Source organism: Balaenoptera physalus (genome assembly GCF_965194825.1).
Source record: "Balaenoptera physalus genome assembly, chromosome: 14".
Lineage (NCBI taxonomy): Eukaryota > Metazoa > Chordata > Mammalia > Artiodactyla > Balaenopteridae > Balaenoptera > Balaenoptera physalus.
The window spans coordinates 62,393,837-62,416,901 of NC_138893.1; positions in this window are offsets into that span (position 1 = coordinate 62,393,837).

The following is a 23,065-nucleotide window of genomic DNA, read 5'->3' on the forward strand; positions in this document are numbered from 1 at the left end:
GTTGCATTTAGTATGTCTCTATTTCTCTTTTAATATAGAATTTTTTTTAACCTCTCATGACATTGACTTTTGTAAGAATCCAGGCCCCTGGTCCTTTAGAATGCTTCCATTCTGGATTTGTCTATTTCTTCATGGTGTTGTTTAACGTGTATCTCCATCTCCCAACTCCTTTATTTCTTATAAATGGGGAGTTAGGGCCTGATTCTTGATTGAGTTCAGTTTCAACATTTTTGGAAGAAGTTCATGGGGAGCAGGTCCATGTCAGGGTGTCTCAGCATCAGAGTCCTAAGCTTGACCACTTGGTAAGTATAGATCTCTCACTGTAAAAGTACACTTTCTTCTTTTGCAATTACCGAGTAATGCTCAGGGTAGATTTTAGCACTGTGAAAATATACTGTTAATCAATAAGCTTTTACCTAATGGTTTTAGCATTTGTTGATGATCCTTGCCTGAATCGATTATTACACTGGGGAATACAAAAGTGTGATCTTCTATTATTATTCCCTCTACATTTATTAACAGGTATTATTTCTATCTCTCTTTTTTTTAACCTAACAGTAGATCCAACATATAACAATTTAAAGCCATTGAATTTAATAATAAATGAAACTGGCATAATTTGATATACTTGTACATTTTGTATTTTTTCTTTTGATGGGTAAAGCCAACAAATTTTCTCACACGTTTAGCTCTTGAAAAATTCATTGCCTCTGTGGCACTGTGGTGCCTAGTGGATAAAATAGCTGTGATAGGAACTATTTCTAACGACACGGTCAGCATTAAACAGTTGTACTGTGTTGTTCAGCACTGTGAGTGAGCACATCAGCAGGTGAGGAAAAAATCTGTGCTTAGGAAAACTAGTCTGCCCGAAATCCCAGGATCTAAGAGGTCTGTGTGGGAGCCTCTGGGGGGTGAGATGGGCTGGGGCACAGGAAGACCACAGACTAATGTGTCCCTTTCTACTTTGACCAACTATGATTTAAGTCAAATCAACAAGCACTTTATGAGAGTCTATTTTGGGTCAAAGACTTTGCTAGTATTCCTCTTTGCTATTTCCTTCTGTAAGCTTTAAGGATCGACTATTCCCTTATATCTTTCGTCATTTAGTCACATATGAAAGCTGACTGCGCACCCACTGTGCACAGGCCTGGAGAAGGTTCTTCCCCTTCCAGAGGAGAACCACACCTAAACCTTCATGGCTGAGTAGAAAGCTCACTCACGTCAACACTGGCATTCAGGAGAACCTTCTGTTCTTGGGTCATAATTCTTCCCAGTCTCTCTCAAATACTACTTATCTGCTTATTTGCTTTATCATGCTAATTTGAGTGGTATTTTGGTTGTCATTTGCTTTCCTGAGTTGCTCTTAACCACCTCCAGTAATGAGGATTATTTTCAGAGCTTTATTTTAAACTACTTCTAGCACATTAAAATTGTTTTAAATTCAGAGTTCATGGTCTCTTTTGAAAGGATTACTTCAGTAAAGGTTTTATTTTTTTTTCTCAATTGCTTTTCAGTAGAATTTTTGGCTCTACAGCGGTTAGAACATGACTTAGGTCCAAAACATGACACTGCATGTATGTGAGTTTGGGCTACATCTCTCTTTATTTGTAGTTTCTTTGTGAATTGGAAATAAAAATATTTAGTCCACAGGACTGTTGAAAAGACTATATGAGATAACATATGTCTCATTGAGCCCAGAGCTATGATGGCAATGTTATTAATGACAGTGTTTGGCCCCTACAAATAATGTTGTATGTATTTATTTTTATTAACAAACCGTTAAGGTAAACTCTCAGGGACTTCCCTTGCTTTGCTTGCTTCTGGTTTTACTTTAGTGCCACGTAGTCATCAAGTTCACAGCTCATTTCAAAATCTTCAATGATTTTCAATAACTTATGGAAGAAACACCGTATTCCCAAGGCCAGTGTTCTAGGACCTCTGCCAGTCAAACAGATTGCTTGCTCTTCTCCAAACTTACCTGACATGACTCCTCTGCCCCCTCATCAGACAGTCCCTTCTACCCTAGGTCTCTTCATCCCCTAGTTTCCATCTATTCCTGCCTCTTCACGTCAAAATTATGTTAGTTCTTTGATTCTCAGCTCCAAGTCAACTTAATTGAGGAACCTTACCTGATTCTTCCCACTGAAGATCATGGCTTCCTTCTTCACAACCTTTGTAGTCCTTTCTCTGCAGTTATGTTTTAGAATGCTTGGCAATTTTACACTATATATTCTAGTAATTTGTATAACCTGAGTTTCATTAGTTCTTTCTCCTGGACTCCTGTAGTAGCTTACATCTTCCAGGTATGCCTAGGAGTTCCAGGAAGTCATCAATAGGAACTCACACATATCTGGTCTGTTACCATGTAGGTTTGGCAGTGGCATTCCTCTTGCTCTGCTTCAGTCCTACCTAGATGTGTACCATGGAGTCCACCACTGCCATTTCCTTTGCTACTTCCACCTGTTAGAGAAAATAGGTGCTGTGGTTCCTGCTTGCCCTACCCACCACCCCCATTGTGGCCTTCCTAACTCTTCCTCTGCCACTACCAAAACATGGTGGGATGGCAAAAGGGAGAGGAATGCCTCTCTCTAGTTTCAGCTACATTTGAGCCTTTAGCACCTATGAAGTTTTAGCTCTTTTTTTCCTTATAGCTTTCCCAGCTTCCCTGTTCTAGGATTCAGTCCAAAGTTCTTGAAGGGTGGCCAAGAGCTAAATTGATCTGGCAAACACCATGCTGCACTCCACACTGCCCTTCCTTCCGACAGGTGAGACTCTTACTGATTAAGCTTTTGTGGGCCTGCTACTTATCTCATTAGAATGGCCATTGTCCAACAAGACCCTAAGGGCCACTTAAAGAAAAAGGCAACCTCGGAGGGAGGGGCAAGATAAGGGTATGGGATTAAGAGATACAAACTACTATGTGTAAAAGGGATAAGCAACAAGGATATATTGTACAGCACAAGGAAATGTAGCCATTGTTTTGTAATAATATTAAATGGAGTACCATCTATAAAAAAAATTGAATCACTAAAAAAAAGAAAAAAAAGAGAGACAACCTCTTTAACACACCAGTTTGCCAGAATTTTCCAGACATGTCTGAACCCCAACTTTAGATTTCTTTAGGTTTCTTCTGAGATCTCCACTCTACATTTGCGTTGTACGATCATAACTGGATTGCAAGCTTCACTAGAACACAATTCATGTCCATAATGCCTAGAACATAGTAAGCTCTCAGTAAGTGTTTATTGGATAAACAAATGAGTGAGTTAAAATAATAATAGCTAATATTTATTGAGTGCTAGACACTATTTCTAGTGTTTTATATTCATTAACTTGTTTAATTATCATTAAAACTCTGTTAGAAAGCATTCTTCTTCTTCTTATTCCAACAAGTGACCCAGTATTTTCCATTTGGTCCTGCAGATCCACTCTGCACCCTTCTCCACCTGTTCTCTGCCCCAGGAGATTGACCCTTGTGGACTACCTCAGTGGGGCTTCCTTTCCCTCTGGTTTGTGTGAGTTTGGCCATCGGGAGGTTCTGGAGAGGAGATCAGAGTGAGGGGGGAGAGAGGGATAATTTTCTGGTTCCTTCTTCGTGGTGTTGCCTTGGACAGGCTGAGACTCTGTCCTAAAAGTCACAGCTCAAGAGCTCTTATGCTCTCTCCCTTCCCTTTTTTTTTCATCCTAGGGGTCTTAATATCCCACTATTAGTAGCACCAGAGTCCTTCACTATCTGTGGTGGTTTCCCCTACATTTAGATCTCACCTGTGTAAAGAATTCATTTGTTAATTCATTTGCCCTTCTTTAATAATATTATATTGAGTGTATCATCCATATCTCTCTGAGTGTAAACTGAGAGAAACTGAGTGTAAACCATGATACTAATAAGGCAACTGAGACCCACAGAGGTTAAGGGATTGCTCAAGATCACTCTCCTAAAAATGCTGACATAGAGATTTGTATCTGAGCCCTTAGCTTTAAGTACCACAGTGTGCACACAAAAGAAATGCATTCAAATGCTGGGAGACAGTGAGGCACAGCGGATAAGTGCATTGTTCTGGCAGTCATAAAGATCTGGTCTCCAAAACTGACTCTAACCTAGTTATAGAGTAACCTTGGGCAAATTATTTTAACTCTTTAAGATTCAGTTCCTAAATCTGTGAAATGGGAATGTTACCTACCTTAGAATTATTATAAGGCTTATAGTAATGAGTTAATTTATGTGAAGTGCTAACATACTATATATCTAGCACCTAATGAAGATTCAATAAATATCATAAAAGCTATTGCTAAGGGGATTATTTGGAAATATGGAGAACATGGGAAAAGTTTCATACAATGTATCTTTACCTAGATGTTTAAATTCTGGTGGAGTAGACAATAAATACATGAATAGTCATAAGAATAATAGAGGAATAGCAATAGAAAGAAAGTAATAGAATCCTGGATGGTTAGTGCAGACATTGGAGCTAAAGAGAAGGAAAGGAACTCGTGGTTCAAAGTAGATGGGCCAGACCCTCTCCAGCATTTATTGTTTGTAGACTTTTATTGTTTGTAGGTATCACCCATGTAAGATGATACCTCATTGTAGTTTTGATTTTCATTTCTCTAATAATTAGTGATGTTGAGCATCTTTTCATGTGCTTTTTGACCATCTGTATGTCTTCTTTGGAGAAATGTCTATTTAGGTCTTCTACCCATCTTTTGATGGGTTGTTTGTTTTTTTTGTTATTGAGCTGTATGACCTGTTTGTATATTTTGGAGATTAATCCCTTGTCGGACGCTTTGTTTGCAAATATTTTCTCCCATTCTGTGGGCTGTCTTTTCATTTTGTTTACAGTTTTTCTTTGCTGCGCAAAAGCTTTTGAGTTTAATTAGGTCCCATTTGTTTACTTTTGTTTTATTTTCATTACTCTAGGAGGTGGGTCAAAAAAGATCTTGCTGTGATTTGTGTCTGGGAGTGTTCTGCCTGTGTTTTCCTCTAAGAGTTTTGTAGTATCTGGCCTTACATTTAGGTCTTTAGTCCACTTTGAGTTTAATAAAGACCTACTGTGTAGCACAGGGAACTCTACTCAGTACTCTGTAATGACCGATATGGGAAAAGAATCTAAAAAAGAATGGATATATGTATATGTATAACTGATTCACTTTGCTGTACAGCAGAAAGTAACGACATTATAAATCAACTATACTCCAATAAAAATTAAAAAAAAAAAAAAAGTAGACAGCACAGGCTTTATTTTGTGTTTCTTCAGTTCTCTCTTGAACTTATTTTCTTGACTTGGCACCAGCCATCCTGTTGAGTATACAAGCATCCCCCAGGAATTGTGGTCCGAGTGAACTAACACACATCAGCGGGCTTCATCACGAACCTTCTTCCTGGCTGTTAATTCTTGTGACGATAACCATTGCTTTCAGTGGTGGCCAGCCTTGCTCTTCTAGGAGGATTAGATTGCTGGGAGCAGGGAAGGGAGAGTCAGTATGCTGGCTTCAGAACATCCTTGCCTGTACTCGTAAAAACAAAGTCTATCATTTCAGTGAGGATAATTATACAGAATATTTCCATGACAGCTTCACAACCTGAACCAAAATTGCTTAAAAAGGTGCAAGTAAGTGAAAAAATACATCTTAACTATAGCTTTTGAAGGGAGATGGGCAAGTAAATATTGAATACGTTTTATGGGCACAAATATTCCAAGTGAACATCTAAACTATGGCAAGGTTTGCAAATGCATGACAAGCATTTACTTCCCACCCCCTATCAGAACTAGAGATGGTCTTGGAATCTCTAAACAAAACACTGAATGTTGCCATCATTCATTGGATTAGAGTTAGTACAAAAGATAAAGCTTGCCTGTTATTGTTGTTCTGTGGAGGGGACGACCCTACCAACCCACATCATACCACCACCTAAAGTTTACCACTGAGTTTAAAACCAAATAGGCCTGGTGTCAGTTTTTTAGCTGAATTACTTAATGATATTGTCAATATTTTATTAGTAAGTAAGTAATTTTAGTTTGGAATGTGAATTTAGAATATTAGCTGCATTCTGAATCATGATTTTTTATTCTTATTTATTTTGCTTCTGGGGACTGTATCAGTTTAACAAACCACTCCAAAATGGAATGACTTAAAACAATCATCATTTTATTTGTTCATGGTTCTGTGGTCAGCAGTTTGGGCTCAGCTCTGCTGGATGCGTCTCTGTTCCTGGTTATACTGGCTAGGCTCACTCCTATTTGCCATCAGCTAGGGGCTGATGATCTCACTCACATGTCTGGCAGTTGGCTGGCTCTTGGCAGGGACAACTGGGTCATTTCCCACTTAGCATCCAGCAAGTTAAACCAGGCTCATTCTCATCATGGTGGTCACAGTGTTCCCCAGAGCAGCTAGAGGGGGCAAGCCCCAATGCATGGGTAATTTTCAAGTCTCACTTGTGTCATATTTGTTATTATCCCATTGGCCAAAGCAAGTCACATGGTGAAGCACAGAGTCAGTGGAAGAGGGAATTTACCAAAGGCATAGATATGGGAAGGGAATTCTTGTGGGGACTTTTGCAAATAATCTACCATGGGGCACAGTCTCAAAATGATAATGTGTAGTAGTGAAGCAACATTCTTATATTTACATATATAAATATAAGCCTTTTGAAAATTTTTTGAAAAGCCTTACAGCAATACAATGGTTCTACTTAAAAATCACATGGAGACATTAAATATTGTTATGTAAATGAAATACTACACTGAATATTGTTCTTAATAGTATCACAACTGCTAACATATATTTGATCTTCAATCACCCAATGATGAAGGTACTACTATTATTCTCATTTTGCACATGGAAGAAATTGAGACTCAGAGAAATTGGAGAACTTGCTCGATGTCACCATCACTAAGGGAATAACATTTGGGCAGCTCTAAGAATATGCTAATATAATGTATATAAGGGACTTAGTATGGACCTTCCACAGTGTTCAATGAGTATATGAACACTATATTAATATCATAATATTAATAGTCATAATTGAACATGAGAGGTTATTTTATTTTAAAAGTTAGACCATGTGCAGCTATAAAACTAAGAACTCTCTAACATATTAAATTTCCTGTTATGGACATCTCTATAATTGGTTCTATATTTTGCTCTAACTGGAACTGATTGCAAATGCATTAGAAAGTCTAATTTTCAGAGAAGTCATAAAACTTTGCTCACTACTAAACAATCAAAACTTTTAAAGCACCATCCATTAAGCTGTATCATTAAATCCAAAGCTATATTACCAAAACACTAAATGGCTGGATAACCTCTACTTCTTATTTCTTCAGTGATGACAAAGAATATCTTTATCAAATCTCTGTGGATGTCATTTATAATTTATTTTGATTTAAAGTAAAAGGGTCTATTTGCGGGAGGGAGGTTGAATTTCACATAGTGAATATATATCACTTCTGCATCAGCCACGTGTTGAGAAAAGAATAGAACCGGAAATCCTGTTTGAGAAAGGATATTTAAAAGGATATCTTAAGGAAATGAGAAACAAGTTTATGCTACACTTGATAACATTCTTCCATTTTCCTGAATAGAGTCTGAGAAAATATACAGTGTCACAACTAGTCATTGAATGATACTATTCAGGTTTGTGTTCAATGGGAATGGCTCATTATTTCTTTGGTTGCTCTGTTCTATTATAATTAACTTGAAATCAAAGAAAGAAAAAGGTATAGTATAAGGACTGGTGTTCTCTAGTTTAGTTCTTTAGAACTCTGTTAGGCAAGAATGGCAGAGAAATGGAGAACAAACACCCTTGACAGGGAATCACATTGGCCTTTTCTTTTTGGTACCACCTTTGGCTTTATACCTAACTCCATCTCAACAGCCAGTTCCTTAGGTTAGTGTTACAACATGGCACACACTACTTCTCTACTATTCCCATGTGCTTATCGAAATTGGATTCAAATTAAGATAAAAATATGGATAGAGATGATTCAAAATATTTCAGAGAAGAATTAATTTGATGATTAATTTTAGCATCAATTTATGCAGGTGGATCTCAACTGTGGGCAATTTTCATCTGACAGTTCTGGAGATACTTTTGGTTGTTAAAATTTGGGGTGAGGGGATGCTATCAGAATCTAATGGGTAGAAGCCAGAGATGTTGCTAAACACCCTATAATGCACAGGACAGTCCCCCACAACAAAGAATTGTCCATCCCCAAATGTCAGTAGTTCTGAGGTTGATAAAATGCTGAATTATATAATATGAATGTTGCATTAGTTATAATTTCTTAAACAAAATAGATATATAGCCATTGGGTAGATGGCTATCAGGGATAATTTAGAAGGGATTTTTTGTGTGTGTGTGCATGTGCACATGCAGAGGATTAAATTCTTTCTAAAATCTGATGAACTGTAAGATACCATGCTTCCCATTTATTTTACTTTCTTGGAAGCTGCCATACAGAAGAAGCCTAAGGAATTAGTGAAAACCAGAAAATATGAAGGCGAATGCTTTATAGAGCACATCTTAGGATGGGGCATTGCATCAGTGAAGGGCTGCTGCTGCCGATCTCCATACCATGTATAAGTCGAGTAAAACTTGAGGGTAAGGGAAGGGCAAAGGGAAGGAGGACTTTCCAGGTCTTTCTGGATACTGTTTATTCATAGAACTTAGTCATTTTATTCGTGATATAAATTTAAAAGCTAGAAGTTTAATGATTTTTTAAAAAATTAACCACAGTCTATCATCTTAATTGAGGTGATGGTTTCATGGGTGTTTAACATCTGAGAAAACTCATCAGATTGTACAATTTAAATATGTGCAGTTTATCATGTCTAAACTGGTCCTCAATCATATTGTAAAAACACAACATACATTAACACACTCTCCCTATAAAAAGCTCAAACAATGCATATCTTATAATATATGACAGTTTTCCTTCACCCCTCACTCCTACTCCTCTCCCCCAGGGTAACAACTGTTAATTGTTTGATCTAAATTTAAGTACATATACAAGTATTTTACACATATCATTAAAAAATGGTCATATAAATAAAAGCACAAAAAATTTTGCTTGCTTTTTTCTCATCATATCTTGGACATCTTCCCACAGATCTAGCTCATTCTCTTTTGATGGTTACATAGCGTTTCATAATGTGACTATATCATCAATTATTTAATCATTTATTTATTTAGGTTAGATGTTTCTCTTTCACAAACAGTAAAAAAAAAAAAAGAAAAAACATGAATCATTTCTACAAGCTTAACTTTTTAGAAGTGGGGTTGTTGAGTAAAAGCAAACATATACTTAAAATTTGTATGTCTACTGCTAAATTGCTTGCTACAAAACACTTTAATAACTTAGGCTCTCATCAGTATTTGGGAGAACCCATTTATGACAATTTGACAAGTCTCTTACATTTTCCCAATTTGATAGGCAAACAAGACTTTTACTAGCAAAGATGTACATCTTTCCTTTTGTCATTTTGTATTGGAATTTTGGTATTTTTATTTATTTTTAAGAGCTCTTTGCATGTTATGGATATTAACTCTCTTTTATATATTTATAAGACTATCTGTGATTAAACAGAGAATTACCATAAGACCTAGCAATTCCACTTCTGGGTATATACCCAAAAGAATTGAAATCAGAGACTCGAACAGATGTTTGTACATCAATGTTCTTTGCAGTCTTTTTTTTTTTAATTGGATAATTTGTCTTTTTTTTTTTTAACACCTTTATTAGAGTATCATTGCTTTACACTGGTGTGTTAGTTTCTGCTGTATAACAGAGTGAATCAGCTATACATATACATTTATCCCCATTTGTCCTCCCTCTTGTATCTCCCTCCCACCTTCCCTATCCCACCCCTCTAGGTGATCACAAACCACCGAGCTGGTCTCCCTGTGCTATGCGGCTGCTTCCCACTAGTTATCTATTTTACATTTGGTAGTGTATATATGTCCATGCCACTCTCTCACTTCATCCCAGCTTACCCTTCCCCCTCCCAGTGTCCTCAAGTCCATTCTCTACATCTGCGTCTTTATTCCTGTCCTGCCCCTAGGTTCTGCAGAACCTTTTTTTTTCCCCCATATATATATGTTAGCATATAGTATTTGTTTTTCTTTTTCTGACTTACTTCACTCTGTATGACAGTCTCTAGGTCCATCCACCTCACTGCCAATAACTCAATTTCTTTTCTTTATATGGCTGAGTAATATTCCATTATATATATGTGCCACATCTTCTTTATCCATTCATCTGTCGATGGACACTTAGGTTGCTTCCATGTCCTGGCTATTGTAAATAGTGCTGCAATGAACATTGTGGTGCATGACTCTTTTTGAATTATGGTTTTCTCAGGGTATATGCCCAGTAGTGGGATTGCTGGGTCATGTGGCAGTTCTATTTTTAGTTTTTTAAGGAACCTCCATACTGTTCTGCATAGTGGCTGTATCAATTTACACTCCCACCAACAGTGCAGGAGGGTTCCCTTTTCTCCACACCCTCTCCAGCATTTATTATTTGTAGATTATTTGATGATGGCCATTCTGACCAGAGTGAGGTGATATCTTATTGTAGTTTTGATTTGCATTTCTCTAATGATTAATGATGTTGAGCATCCTTTCATTTGTTTGTTGGCAATCTGTATATCTTCTTTGGAGAAATGTCTATTTAGGTCTTCTACCCATTTTTGAATTGGGTTGTTTGTTTTTTTGATATTGAACTGCATGAGCTGCTTGTACATTCTGGAGATTAATCCTTTGTCAGTTGCTTCCTTTGCAAATATTTTCTCCCATTCTGAGGGTTGTCTTTTCATCTTGTTTATAGTTTCCTTTGCTGTGCAAAAGCTTTTAAGTTTCATTAGGTCCCATTTGTTTATTTTTGTGTTTATTTCCAATTCTCAAGGAGGTGGGTCAAAAAGGATCTTGCTGTTTTTTATTTCATAGAGTGTTCTTCCTATGTTTTCCTCTAAGAGTTTGATAGTGTCTGGCCTTACATTTAGGTCTTAAATCCATTTTGAGTTTGTTTTTGTATATGGTGTTAGGGAGTGTTCTAATTTCATTCCTTTACATGTAGTTGTCCAGTTTTCCCAGCACCACTTATTGAAGAAGCTGTCTTTTCTCCATTGTATACTCTTGCCTCCTTTATCAAAGATAAGGTGACCATATGTGTGTGGGTTTATCTCTGGGCTTTCTATCCTGTTCCATTGGATCTATATTTCTGTTTTTGTGCCACTACCATACTGTCTTGATTACTGTAGCTTTGTAATATAGTCTGAAGTCAGGGAGCCTGATTCCTCCAGCTCCGTTTTTTTACTCAAGTTTGCTTTGGCTATTTGGGGTCTTTTGTGTTTCCATACAAACTGTGAAAATTTTTATCTAGTTCTGTGAAAAATGCAATTGGTAGTTTGATAGGGATTGCATTGAATCTGTAGATTGCTTTGGGTAGTAGAGTCATTTTCATAATGTTGATTCTTCCAATCCAAGAACATGGTATATCTCTCCATCTGTTTGTATCGTCCTTAATTTCTTTCATCAGTGTCTTACAGTTTTCTGCATACAGGTCTTTTGTCTCCCTAGGTAGGTTTATTCCTAGATATTTTATTCTTTTTGTTGAAATGGTAAATGGGAGTGTTTCCTTAACTTCTCTTTCAGATTTTTCATCATTAGTGTATAGGAATGCAAGAGATATTTGTGCATTAATTTTGTATCCTGCTACTTTACCAAATTCATTGATTAGCTCTAGTAGTTTTCTGGTACCATCTTTAGGATTCTCTATGTATAGTATCATGTCATATGCAAACAGTGACAGTTTTACTTCTTCTTTCCAATTCGGATTCCTTTTATTTCTTTTTCTTCTCTGATTGCTGTGGCTAAAACTTCCAAAACTATGTTGACTAATAGTGGTGAGAGTGGGCAACATTGTCTTGTTCCTGATCTTAGAGGAAATGGTTTCAGTATTTCACAATTGAGAATGATGTTGGCTGTGGGTTTGTCATGTATGGCCTGTATTATGTTGAGGTAAGTTCCCTCTATGCCTACTTTCTGGAGGGTTTTTATCAGAAATGGGTGTTGAATTTTGTTGAAAGCCTTTTCTGCATCTATTGAGATGATCATATGGTTTTTATCCTTCAGTCTGTTAATATGGTATATCACATTGATTGATTTGCATATATTGAAGAATCCTTGCATTCCTGGGATAAATCCCACTTGATCATGGTGTATGATCCCTTTAATGTGCTGTTGGATTCTGATTGCCAGTATTTGTTGAAGATTTTTGCATCCATGTTCATCAGTGATACTGGCCTGTAGTTTTCTTTTTTTGTGACATCTTTCTCTGGTTTTGAAATCAGGGTGATGGTGGCCTCATAGAATGAGTTTGGGAGTGTTCCTTCCTCTGCAGTTTTTTGGAGGAGTTTGAGAAGGATAGGTTTTAGCTCTTCTCTAAATGTTTGATAGAATTCTCCTGTGAAGCCATCTGGTCCTGGGCTTTTGATTGTTGGAAGATTTTTAATCCCAGTTTCAATTTCAGTGCTTGTGATTGGTCTGTTCATATTTTCTATTTCTTCCTGGTTCAGTCTCGGAAGGTTGTGCTTTTCTAAGAATTTGTCCATTTCTTCCAGGTTGTCCATTTTATTGGTATATAGTTGCTTATAGTAATGTCTCATGATCCTTTGTATTTCTGCAGTGTCAGTTGTTACTTCTCCTTTTTCATTTCCAATTCTGTTGATTTAGGTCTTCTCCCTTTTTTTCTTGATGACTCTGGCTAATGGTTTATCAATTTTGTTTATCTTCTCAAAGAACCAGCTTTTAGTTTTATTGATCTTTGCTATTGTTTTCTTCATTTCTTTTTCATTTATTTCTGATCTGATCTTTATGATTTCTTTCCTTCTGCTAACTTTGGGGGTTTTTTTGTTCTCCTTTCTCTAATTGCTTTAGGTGTAAGGTTAGGTTGTTTATTTGAGATGTTTGTTTTTTCTTGAGGTAGGATTGTATTGCTACAAACTTCCCTCTTAGAACTGCTTTTGCTGCATCCCATAGGTTTTGGGTCATCATGTTTTCACTGTCATTTGTTTCTAGGTATTTTTTGATTTCCTCTTTGATTTCTTCAGTGATCTCTTGGTTATTTAGCAGTGTACTGTTTAGCCTCCATGTGTTTGTATTTTTTACAGATTTTTTCCTGTAACTGATACCTAGTCTCATAGCATTGTGGTTGGAAAAGATACTTGATAAAATTTCAGTTTTCTTATATTTACCAAGGCTTGATTTGTGACCCAAGATATGGTCTATCCTGGAGAATGTTACGTGAGCACTTGAGAAGAAAGTGTATTCTGTTGTTTTTGGATGGAATGTCCTATAAATATCAATTAAGTCCATCTTGTTTAATGTATCATTTAAAGCTTGTGTTTCCTTATTTATATTCATCTTGGATGATCTGTCCATTTGTGAAAGTGGCATGTTAAGTCCCCTACTATTATTGTGTTTTGTCAATTTCCCCTTTTATAGTTATTAGCATTTGACTTATGTATTGAGGTGCTCCTATGTTGGGTGCATTAAGATTTACAATGTTATATCTTCTTCTTGGATTCATACCTTGATCATTTTGTAGTGTCCTTCTTTGTCTCTTGTAATAGTCTTTATTTTAAAGTCTATTTTGTCTGATATGAGAATTGCTACTCCCTCTTTCTTTTGATTTCCATTTGCATGGAATATCTTTGTCCATCTCCTCACTTTCAGTCTGTATGTGTCCCTTAGGTCTGAAGTGGGTCTCTTGTAGACAGTATATATATGGGTCTTGTTTTTGTCCATTCAGCCAGTCTATGTCTTTTGGTTGGAGCATTTAATCCATTTACATTTAAGGTAGTTATCAGTATGTATGTTCCTATTACCATTTTCTTAATTGTTTTGGGTTTGTTATTGTAGGTCTTTTCCTTCTCTTGTGTTTCCTGCCTAGAGAAGTTCCTTTCGCATTTGTTGTAAAGTTGGTGGTGCTGAATTCTCTTAGCTTTTGCTTGTCTGTAAAGGTTTTAATTTCTCCATAGAATCTGAAAGAGATTCTTGCTGGGTAGAGTAATCTTGGTTGTAGGTTTTTCCCTTTCATCCCTTTAAATATGTCCTGCCACTCTCTTCTGGCTTGCAGAGTTTCTGCTGACAGATCAGTTGTTAACCTTATGGGGATTCCCTTGTGTGTTATTTGTAGCTTTTCCCTTGCTGCTTTTAATATTTTTCCTTTGTATTTAATTTTTGATAGTTTGATTACTACGTGTCTTGGCGTGTTTCTCCTTGGATTTATCCTGTATGGGACTCTCTGTGCTTCCTGGACTTGATTGACTATTTCCTTTCCGATATTAGGGGAGTTTTCAACTATAATCTCTTCAAATATTTTCTCAGTCCCTTTTTTTTTCTATTCTTCTTTTGGGACCCCTATAATGCAAATGTTTGTGCATTTAGTGTTGTCCCAGAGGTCTCTGAGACTGTCCTCAATTCTTTTCATTCTTTTTTGTTTATTCTGCTCTGCGGTAGTTATTTCCACTATTTTATCTTCCAGGTCACTTATCCATTCTTCTGCCTCAGTTATTCTGCTTTTGATTCCTTCTAGAGAATTTTTAATTTCATTTATTGTGTTGTTCATCATTGTTTGTTTGCTCTTTAGTTCTACATCCTTGTTAAATGTTTCTTGTATATTCTTCATTTTATTTCCAAGATTTTGCATCATCTTTACTGTCGTTACTCTGAATTCTTTTTCAGGTAGATTGCCTATTTCCTCTTCATTTGTTTGGTATGGTGGGTTTTTACCTTGCTCCTTCATCTGCTGTGTATTTCTCTGTCTTCTCATTTTGCTTAACTTACTGTGTTTGTGGTCTCCTTTTCACAGGCTGCAGGTTCGTAGTTCCCTTTGTTTTTGGTGTCTGCCCCCAGTGGGTTTTGTTGGTTCAGTGGGTTGTGTAGGCTTCCTGGTGGAGGGGACTGGTGCCTGTGTTCTGGTGGATGAGACTGGATCTTGTCTTTCTGGTGGGCAGGACTGCGTCCGGTGGTGTGTTTGGGGTGTCTGTGAACTTATTATGATTTTAGGCAGCCTCTCTGCTAATGGGTGGGGTTGTGTTCCTGTCTTGCTCGTTGTTTGGCATGAGGGTGTCCAGCACTGTAGCTTGCTGGTTGTTTAGTGGAGCTGGGTCTTAGCGTTGAGATGGAGATATCTGGGAGAGCTTTTGCTGTTTGAGATTACGTAGGGTTGGGAGGTCTCTGGTGGACCGATGTCCTGAACTCGGCTCTTCCATCTCAGAGGCTCAGACCTGACATCTGGCCAGAGCACCAGGACCCTGTCAGACACTCCATTCAGAAGAAAAGGGAGAAAAAAGAAAGAAAGAAAGAAAAAAATAAAATAAAATAATTAAAATTAAAAATTAAAAAAATATTATAAACAAGAAGTAATAAAAAATAGAAAGAAGAGAACAACCAAACCAAAGAACAAATCCAGTAATGATAACAAGTGCTAAAAACTATACACACACACACACACACACACACACACACACACAAAACGGACAGACAGAACCCTAGGACAAATTGTAAAAGCAAACGTATACAGACAAAATCACACAAAGAAGCATACACATACACACTCACAAAAAGAGAAAAAGGGAAAAAAATTATATATATATATAAATAAATGAAGAGAGCAACCAAATCAATAAACACATCTACCAATGATAATAAGCTCTAAATACTAAACTAAAATAAACATAAAACCAGAAACAAATTAGATGCAGAAAGTAAACCCAAAGTCTACAGTTGCTCCTAAAGTCCACTACCTCAATTTTGGGATGATTCGTTGTCTATTCAGGTATTCCACAGATGCAGGGTACATCAAGGTGATTGCGGAGATTTAATCCACTGCTCCTGAGGCTGCTGGGAGAGATTTCCCTTTCTCTTCTTTGTTTGCACAGCTCCTGGGGTTCAGCTTTGGATTTGGCCCTGCCTCTGTGTGTAGGTCACCTGAGCGTGTCTGTTCCCCGCCCAGACAGAATGGGGTTAAAGTCACAGCTGATTTGGGGGTTCTGTCTCACTCAGGCCGGGGGGAGGGAGGGGTACTGTATGAGGTGTGAGCCTGTGGCGGCAGAGGCTGGCATGACGTTGCAACAGCCTGAGGTGCGCCATGTATTCTCCCGGGGAAGTTGTCCCTGGATCACTGGATCCTGGCAGTGGCGGGCTGCACAGGCTCCCGGGAGGGGAGGTGTGGATAGTGACCTGTGCTTGCACACAGGCTTCTTGGTGGCTGCAGCAGCAGCCTTAGCATTTCATGCCCGTCTCTGGTGTCTGCGCTGATAGCCGCGGCTCGCGCCTGTCTCTGGAGCTCGTTTAGGCAGTGCTCTGAATCCCCTCTCCTAGTGCATCCCGAAACAACGGTCTCTTGCCTCTTAGGCAAGTACAAACTTCTTCCTGGACTCCTTCCCGGCTAGCTGTGGTGCACTAGCCCCCTTCAGGCTGCGTTCATGCAGCCAACCCCAGTCCTCTCCCTGGGATCTGACCTCCGAAGCCCGAGCCTCAGCTCCCAGCCCCCACCCGTCCTGGTGGTGGGTGAGCAGACAAGCCTCTCGGGCTGGTGAGTGCTGGTCAGCACCGATCCTCCATGTGGGAATCTCTCCACTTTGCCCTCTGCACCCCTATTGCTGCGCTGTCTTCCGTGGCTCCAAAGCTTCCACCCCGCCACCCCCCGTCTCCGCCAGTGAAGGGCCTTCCTAGTGTGTGGAAACTTTTCCTCCTTCACAGCTCCCTCCCCGAGGTGCAGGTCCTGTCCCTATTCTTTCGTCTCTGTTTTTTCTCTTTTCTTTTGCCCTACCCAGGTACGTGGGGAGTTTCCTGCCTTTTGGGAAGTCTGAGGTCTTCTGCCAGTATTCAGTAGGTGTTCTGTAGGAGTTGTTCCATATGTAATTGTATTTCTGATGTATTTGTGGGGAGGAAGGCGATCTCCGCACCTTACTCCTCTGCCACCTTGAAGGTCTCCCTGTTCTTAGTCTTATTCACAGTAGCTAAAAGGTGGAAGCAACCTGAGTGTCCATCAGTGTATAAGAGATGAGTGTATAAACAAAATGTGGTATATACATACAATAGAATATTATCCAGCTTTAAAAAGAAGGGTAATATTGATACATAATACAACATGGATAAACCTTGAGGACATTATGCTAAGTGAAATAAGCCAAATAAAATACAGAAAACACTGTATGATTCCATTTATATGAGGTATCTAGAATAGTTAAATTAATAGAAACAGAAAGCAGAATGGTGGTTATACCAAGGGCTGGGGAGAAGAGATGGGGAGTTATTGTTTAATGGGTACAGAGTTTCCGTTTGGGAAAATGAAAAAGTGCTGGAGGCAGATTGTGGTGATGGTCGTACAACAGTGTGAGTGTACTTAATTCCACTGAGCTATAAGCTTAAAAATGGTTAAAGTGGTAACTTTTTATGTTATGTCTATTTTACTGTATTAAGAAAGTGAGAAAACATTGTTTATATAAATAACATGAATTTGAATAAACAGGTACACAATATATTCAAAATATGTGTTACATAAATATTTTCTCCTAATCTGTTAACATGAGTTCTCTCTCCAGTAATTTGAAATGCTACTTCTATAATAAACGATACTTCCCTATAGATATGAATCTCTTCGTAAGCTATGCATTGTTATTAGCTCATTTTTAAAATTACTCATCACATTGGTTTAATTACTATAGCTTTATAATACACTTGATAGGCAGTAGGACAAGACCATTATTTTTGTTGCTTTTCAAATATCTTTATTTTTCTGCAGCATCTGTTTTGTATGAATTTTAAAATCAATTCATCAAGTTCTATTTTTAAAAATATTGTTGGAATTGCATTGAATTTACAGATAAATCTATCTGGGGAGATATATTGTAATATATAAAGGCAATTTTGATTAATCATACTACTCTTAGTTTTCTAAGTATAGAATAATCAGTTTTTACTATTAAAAATTATTCTTATTGATACAGTGGTTTATAATTTTTTATGCCCATATTCTCCAGTTTGCCTGTAATCTCTTTCATACAGTAACTCATCAGTAATAGCGATTGAAATGCTGCTTATCACATGCTATATGCTAATGAGCATTCTCTATTACAAGTGTATGAACTATTACTTTTGTCTTTACTGGAAAAATGAGTTAATCTTTTAAAGTAAAAATGGATCTCTGTTCTCTAAGAAATGGAATATTGATAATACAAACGTATGGTATGTTTTTCTATTAAACGAATAAATGTATTTGAATTTCCAAGGTTAGCTCTGTCAGGATACTCTATTTCTTTAAGCTTTCTAATTATTTTAACCTGATTTTCCTGGTGAGTAGATTTTCGCACTCACAAGGAAAGAGCAGTCTTTATAGAGGAAGGATAAAAGGAGGGTAATTTTAGATGAAACACGAAACACAGTGAAGAGACTATAGTATAATTTCATAGGTGCAACAGGTATTTTGTTATTTCCAAATGTCACTTTGGAATCTTCCATACGTTACTTACTGTAAAATTTCCCTGGTTATGGCGTTTTATGAAATCCTTGGTGCCTCCTAGGATAAATTTCACGTTCATGGGAAAGGTACTCCAGGTGTACTTTCTGGCAACCATGTGGCTTTGTTCCTCACATGCCAGCCGCTGCCCCCCACTTTGAGATTCCCCTGACCAAAAAATTACCTGTGGTTTCCAGGACATGTTCATAGAAGAATCCATTCCAGGGGATTATACATATATTTAAAAAGTCTCTTCCTTAATAAAAGTTTTTGGTCAACTGTAAGTAACAGAAATTCAACTAGTGCATTAATTTGGCAAACTAATCCTTTCGTTTCAACCAAATGGGCTTATGTCAATTGGTTATTTGGTGATTTGGGCTTTCTGTAGGTGTCTCTCTCTCTCTGTCTCTGTCTCTCTCACACACACACACACGGCTTATTACTTTTCCTTCCCCTTCCTCTGTACTATGATAACCTTTTAGTTTTTTCACTTTTGTTTTAAAATTAGTCATTTCCGTATCTATTATCCCTCACCCTAAGCTGCTCCTCCTACACTATGATAAGCTTCTTGTTTTTTTTTTTCACTTTTTTATTGGGGTATAGTTGATTTACAACGTTGTGTTAGTTTCAGGTGTACAATAATGTGAATCAGTCATATATATATCATATATATATATATATATATCTCAATTTTTTTTCAGATTCTTTTCCAGTCTAGATTATTACAGAATACTGAGTAGAATTCCCTGTGCTATACAGTAGGTCCTTATTGGTTATCTATTTTATATATAGTCCTGTGTATATGTTAATCCCAATCTCCTAATTTATCCCTTCCCCCCACATTTCCCCTTTGGTAACCATAAATTTGATTTCCAGATCTGTGAGTCTGTTTCTGTTTTGTAAATAAGTTCATTTGTATCATTTTTTTTTTTTTTAGGGCAGATGCTCTAACTTGTCTCTGTTTATCCTTAGTGTCTAGGGGAATGCCTGGGATCTGTAGAAAGTGAGCAAAAAATATTTGTTGAATAAATGAAACTAAGTGCATTTGCTCAGGTAATACAAACATTTATTTTTAGTTTCCCATTCAAAGGAAGAATGCCAGATTTATGATATCTTTCTTAATAAAAAGGTTCCTGACATAAATGGCTCTTCTCCTGCATCTTTCCTAGAATGCTAATTTGACATTTACGCAAAAGGTAAATCAGTTTGTTTAGCTATGGAGGAGAGGAAGTTGTCACTCCTGATTAATAACAGTGTGCTAGCATCTAATCCCCAGCAACTTGTGGCATTTCCCATCTGTTCTTAACATTACTCCATTTATGCTCTTAACATTAAAATATCCAAATGTTTTGAATGGAGACATTTTTAAAGGAAGAGTTTGTTTTTACTGACATACCCAAGCTAGAAAAATGATTTAGAAGAAAAGTACAATGACTGAAACACACACACACACACACACACACACACACACACACACACACACACACACACACACACACACACACACACACACACACACACACTCCAGCACCACCTCATGTTACCCAAAGTATTCCTGGCAGAGTTTCTTGCTGATGATTTTAGCCACAGTCTGAGTAATGTCTGCTTGCCCGAGTATTGTAAAGTGATCTCCCTTTATTACATGAAGTCTTGAATGAAAGGCGGCGTGGTACTGTGTCTTCGTAGTTCAATACCTTCTGTCTTTCTGCCACCTCTCTGCAAATTGTGGGTGGCTGGAAAGGATGCTGTGGGAAGGGGAGAATTCTGCTGAGCCAAAGTGTTTTTCAACACAAAAACGATTCTTCATTGTAACTAATATGATTATTTAAGATTATTATGGGACAGTTTTGAGTGTTTCTACCACCTTCTCACTTTTATTAAGCTGCCCAAATGGAGCCCTATATAACATAAATGGGAAAAATATCATCAACACGGCACCTGGGGATGTTACCTGTAAATATGGGAGTTTTAATATCTCCTGGAATACTGTAGGTTCAGTGGAACTATTTTTTTAAAAAAGAAACAAGTTATATTTTTATAATAAATGACTAGACATTTTGAGAAAATAATTTCCAAATGTGTCCCCTTTGCATCAGAAATAGTAAATGAACTATTGAACTAACTATGCAGTTTTGATTAGAGACCAAGAAAAATAATGATAGTTATAACAGGTTGAGTGATTGTCAAAATATAGGGCTCCTTATGCCTGGTAATGGTTTGTTAGCTTTTTTACATGGGGACTATTAATTTGAAATAACCTGAGATAAGCACAGATGAATGTCTCCATCAATAAAAAGCAGGTGGTGAGAATTAAGACCGGAGGTGATTTTATCATATTCTTAAAAAACATACATATGTAATAATATTTGGCTTGTTCTTTTAAAATATCAGAATGTTCTGAGTTGTTATTAAAAATATTTAATAAAACACCAAATGCCATTTTTTTAAGGTAAGAAGAACTATAATCCTATAGCATCTGTGTGAAGAAAGGGCATACTCTCTCTAAATGCAGCAGTCTTTGTCCCTTGTTACTGAGCATTTTATCACAAAATGGGACTGTTGTGTCATATTGCATTGGACTAACGGTTCTGAAAGTCAGGAAATGACAGCACTAAGTTAGGCAATAGGCTAACATACAAACCAGATATTAAATCTTTTGTGTCAAGTTGTGTAAAAATATGTATTTATATACAATTATGCTTTTATATGAATATGCTATTTAATGAGGCATGCACAAGTAAATGGTAACAGTGAGTGGTTGCCTCCATAAAAGGGGGTCTGTGTAGCTGGGGAACAGGGATGAGAAGGAGACCTACCTTTCATTGCATATCCTTTGTTTTTTGAATTCTATATCATGTACATCTGTTTTCTAAATTTTATAACAGTTTATAAAAAGAAGTTCCATGTAGATGAGTCCAGTGTCTCTCACTTTAAAAATCAAACCAACAAAGACCTACTATATAGCACAGGAAACTATATTCAATATCTTGCAATAACCTATAATGGAAAAGATTCTGTAAAAGAATATATGTATGTATATATATAACTGAACCACTGTGCTATACACTTGAAACTAACACAACATTATAAATCAACTACTCCTCAGTAAAAAAATCAAGCCAAAACATCAAGTCAAATCAAATAAAAAGATAGACTCAAAGGACTTGTATTCTTTCCCAACCCCTCTTCTCAAATATTTGATTAGAACCGGCACCTGAAAGGCAATATGATATGGGGGCACTTAATTTCCATGAATGGCTATGGAAATATCCAATTAATAAGAATCCAAGATATTTAATTGTATTCCCAGAGCTGAACATATTATAAAAACACATACTGCTGTACAAGAGTTATTACTATTTTACAGATGAGAAAACTATAAGGCTCAGCAGATGAAATAATCTGCCCAAGGTCACAGAGCAAGTTCACTACCCAAGGTAAACTATGGTAGCGTTTCTACTCCGTAAAAATTTGAACTAGTGAGTGGTTCCAATCCCTTCTAGAACCTATGGTTGGAAGGATGTACACTTCAGTCATAATAAGACACAACTTTTGAACATAAATATCTTTTATGGAAGAGAGTTTGTCATACTCAGAAGGCTACCTGTGTTGTCATCAGTGTGCTTTAAGCAATTTATAATTTATAACAAGTTTTTATGTCCCCAAGTACCCATTTGAAATGTACTAAAGTAGCTTCACTAAAAATCACTCTTTTGTAAAGTCAGGCTTTCTGAGAGTGGTAAAACATTTCTGGCATTTTTAATGGTCATTTAAAAATGGTAGCTGAGTAATTCATTAGTTTTATCTTGTTGTCTAACCAATTACCGCAAACTTAGAGACTTAAAGCTACACTTGCTTTTTATCTCACAGCTGTGGAGGTGAGAAGTCTGGGCAGAGCATGACCGGGTCCTCTGATCAAGGTGAGATCAAGATGTCAGCCATGCTGTACTCTCATCTGGCGCACAGGGTCCTCTTCCTCACTCTCGTGGTTGTGATAGGGCTCAGCTCCCTTCTGTTGTAGGACTGAGGTCCCCTTGCTGGCCATCTGTCAGCGGTTATTCTCATCACCTAGGTTCCACCTGCATTCCTTGTCACGCGGCCCCTTCTGTCTTCAAAGGCAGCAGTGGAGAATCTCCCCCGAGTCAAGTCCCTCTCATACTTAGAATCCCGTCTCCAGGAAACGCCCAGTCCCTTTTAAAGGCTCACCTGATTAGGTCAGACCCACCCAGTAGATCTTATCTTAAAGCCAACTTTAAGATACTTCAGTTACTTTTGCAAAATGCCTTCACAGCAGCACCTCGATTAGTGTTTGAATAACTGGGAGAAGGTGCATATCACCAAGCGGTGAGAAGCTTGGGGGCTGTCTTTGAATTCTGCCTACACAAGTAACGAGTAGGCTGAATGTAGTATAAATATTACCGCCACCATCACCACCACACCAGTCTGTTCAGTCCCCTGATGGGCTACCTTCTCCACCAAGAATCAAAGCAGAGGATCCATTACCATTTTATTTATATTATTTATGTAAGGTCACA